The sequence below is a fragment of the Monodelphis domestica genome, chromosome 3 (assembly GCF_027887165.1).
Source record: "Monodelphis domestica isolate mMonDom1 chromosome 3, mMonDom1.pri, whole genome shotgun sequence".
Lineage (NCBI taxonomy): Eukaryota > Metazoa > Chordata > Mammalia > Didelphimorphia > Didelphidae > Monodelphis > Monodelphis domestica.
The window spans coordinates 377,402,389-377,406,180 of record NC_077229.1 but is presented as its reverse complement, the minus strand read 5'-3'; the positions used below and the strand labels follow the sequence as shown (position 1 = coordinate 377,406,180).

Sequence of the window (3,792 nt, the reverse complement as noted above, 5' to 3'; positions counted from 1 at the left end):
AAGAAGAAGAAGAAGAAGAAGAAGAAGAAGAAGGAAGAAGGAAGAAGATCTTGAAAAGCCATTGTCCTCCATCTCCCTGTCTAATAGTCACAGTTTGTGACTGGACTATTTTTTTCAATTTTACCTCAGACTAGGGATTTCCTCATCCCCCTTACCTCTGTTTCCCATCCTGTTATCCCAATAAACCCCTTACCTGAGAAAGAAACTTAGAGTATTTTATAATTCACTCAGGGGGGAGGGAAATTTTGGAGGAGACGGGTGGCAGTTGGAGAAGGGAGGAGGGAGTGAGGGAGGAAGGAGATTAGGAAATAGATCAGTCATTGTTAAGGATCAGTAGGCAGATTCCCCCAGAGCAGTCCCTTGTGTACCAGCATCCCTGTGTGGGTAGTGGCATCCTCCAGCAGCATTTCTCTGTCCTCCATTACCATTAAGCAGCCTCAGGTTCCATCATTAGTTTTAGGTTCCTGTAGCAGGCTCTCTAGACACAGCCAGATAGAGAACAGCAGCCATTTTGTGAAGAAACAGGTTCCCCTCATTTCATCCCCTCTATCTCAAGAAGTAAAAGGTTTTCTCCTCAGTTTACCTTCACTCTCTCAACAAGTAAGTTTCTCTCAGTTCATTATTTTATTACACCCTGTCAATTCCACCTCCTCCACATCTCTTACATCGGACCTCTTCTCTCTACTTGGATCTCAGCCACTAATTCAAGCCCTTCTCACCTCTTGCCTGGACAATTGTAATAGATTCCTAGTAGATCTCCCTATATCCAGTGTCTCTTCTCTCTAATTCATTCTTCATGGTCCTGAAAGTTAAGTTGATCACTAAACCAAAAAAGTTCGAGTGGCTCCCTACTTGCCTTAAGAATAAAAATAAATTAATAATAGCAGCTAGCATTTATATAGTACTTTACAAATATCATCTCATTTTTTCATCACAACAACCCTGAGAGGATGGGTGCTATTATTAATCTCCACTTTACAGATGAGAAAATCAAGGTAAGTTTAGGTGACTTACAGAGGATCACACAGCTTACAAGTGTCTAAGGTCAAATCTGAACTCTTATCTTCCCTGAATCTAGACTTCCCTGAAACTAGAACTCAAGTCCAGTCCTACACCACCTAATTGCCCAATACTACTCTACTAAAAATCCTACATTATTTACTTTATCTTGGTTCTTTTCTTTTCAATCACAAATTATTAAGCAGTTTTCCAGAATAAGTACTCCTCTAGTCTCTCATCTCCCTCCTTTGCCTTAGCAAAGGCTATTTTCCATACTTGGAGTGCTCTCCACTTTACCTGTGCCTCTTAAAATCTTTTAAGGCTCAGTTTAAGTGCCACCTTTTCTAAGGGGTCACTTCTGATTGCCCCACTTATTTTTGCAGCACCACAATCACTGTGCATATGTGTGTATGTATAGTTTGTATGTAAAACACTGCTCTGGGCCTCTTCAATTCATGCTGTATTTAAGGTTATTGCATTTTTTATCTTGCCACCAAAGAGTAACACTCTAGAATGCCATCATTTTTTAAATGAGTCTTTGCTTTTTTATAGGAAGATTCAGGTCAAAAAGGGAGTTTTGCCATTTACTGAAGGCAATCCATCCCACTCTACTCCTCCTATTCAACTCTGGACCCAACTTGTCTATCAGTGCATCTGTATTGTCTGTCCTAAATGTACGTAATATGGGCAAGATCTATTGATTTTCTGTCTAAATGCATGTTACAATCTGGGCAATAACCATTCTTTATCTTCTGGTCTTTTCTGTGTGTCCTGTCAGACTAAATTACTCTAGAAAGTAATTCTGGCTCACATCTAAGAAGTTCTGAATTATTCCAGGCTTGTCTGCAAATGGGAAGATCTGTAAGTCATCATCATACACAAGGAGTCTCATCAACTTGAATTCTGTAATAAATGTCACACAATGGGCACTTAAGAAATTCTTATTGACTGATTTATTTCTATTCCAAGAGACCAATAATTCACCTAATTTAGCACAAAATATAAATCTCCAGAAATCATTGGTTTCAGATAAGATAATCTTTTTTTGTTCTTATAAACTAAGCATTTTCTTTTTTTATTTAAATTTTTATTGGTAAATTAAATATCAACCCCACTACATTTCCATACAAATTACAGAACACAAAAAGAGGATTATATTAAAAAAAACTATGAATCTATTTCAGATCAACAGTTTTTTGAAGTATATAATAAATTCTATACATTACTTTCAAAACTGTCCCACTTTTGTATTCTTTTTTGATTCCCTTTTTTTCTCCTGTGTATTTTTTAAATGTTTAGATGGCTCTTTTCTTTTTTGGCACAACTATTGCTAACTCTAGGTTTTTATTGTAGTTGTTCAGTTGTTTCAGATATGTCTGACTCTTCATGACCCTATTTGGGGTTTTCTTGGCAAAGATACTAGAATGGTTTGCCATTTATTTCTCTAGCTCATTTTATGGATGAGAAACTGAGACAAAGGGCACAGAGCTAGTGTCTGAGGCCAGATTGGAACTCCAAGCCCAACACTCTATCCATTGTATCTGCTAGCTGCCACTGCACCAGCATTATTCCAAACTATTAAAAAATGAGAGAAAAAAATTTAACAAACATAGTCAAACAAAATGAAACCACATAGTGGCTATGTTCAAGAGATAATGTATGTCTTTTTCAGTACCTTGAAACTATCAACACTCTAGTTGGTCAGTTCACTGACTAAAGTTCTTAAACCTGTCAAAACTATTTGTTATTCCAATATTATTCTAATCATTCTGTCATTGTACAAATTGTTCTACTGATTCTGCTCATTTTACTCTGGAACAATTTATCCAGAATCCTCTGAAATTATCTCTTTAATAATTTCTTCTAGTAAAGTAACATTCCATTGCATTTATATACTATAATTTGTTCAGCCATGATCCCAACAGATTGATATCCCCATTAGATTTATTAGATTCCCCTTTTAATTTTTCACTGAGGATCAGAAAGTTTATTTTGCTTATAACCATTCCTGCCCTAGTATCTGGAGTGTATTGATACATGTTTAATAATTATCTCTTTGGGAAAAAAATGTACAAAAGACACATTTTAAAATTTAGCCTACACTATTAATACTTTCTTAGTCTACACAATTAACAAAATCCTAAGTCAAGCCTGATTTGTAGTATTTAGCTATTTCTGAGGTATCAGTGCTCAAATTAAAATTTTAACAGTTGATTCTCCAAGACAGGTTCAAATGGGTTCCAGACATCCTTGCCTAGTATCATTCTTGCTCACACTGTGGTGAAAATTTGTCACATCAGTATAGTCTCTAAGTTATTATTAGGTTTATTGAGAGATGGCCAGTCTCACAATAAAGCTAGACTCTGGTCAATGCCAAGACCAAAGACCCCAAGCCTTAGAAGATAACCATTTTTATGCCAAGAAGTCTGATGATATGGTGGTAGAAAATACAATCAAAATTAAAATATAATGGATGCAAAATCTTTCACATGGGCACTTCTTAATTAACAACACATGCTGATTAAACTGGAAAGCACAAAACTAATCACTATGGGTGGTAGCCTATGTGTATTATTATGGCTGCAAAAATCTGTCAGTGTCTACGTGTTTTTGCTGACAATTATGGTGTAATATTAGGAGTCAGTAGTTGGGTGACTGATATTTGCACCCAAGAGCAGCCCTCCACCTCCTATATGACTGTCCTTTCATAAGCAGAGAGGGGTGTGGTGGACTAAAATAGAAGCTTTGGAGTTACAGGCTTAAGGTCAAAGTGCCTGTCAGCAAGATTTGTTA

The 3,792-nt window shown here is 36.5% G+C and overlaps 1 long non-coding RNA gene across 1 annotated transcript; it reads left to right on the top strand.

The window, feature by feature from the left end:
• Positions 1 to 266: 266 nt before the first annotated feature.
• LOC103092718 (uncharacterized) lies at positions 267 to 1,920 on the top strand. The gene is made up of 3 exons (XR_464123.3): positions 267 to 600; positions 1,552 to 1,673; positions 1,778 to 1,920. It is a non-coding gene; the product is annotated as an uncharacterized LOC103092718 (long non-coding RNA).
• Positions 1,921 to 3,792: the final 1,872 nt, after the last annotated feature.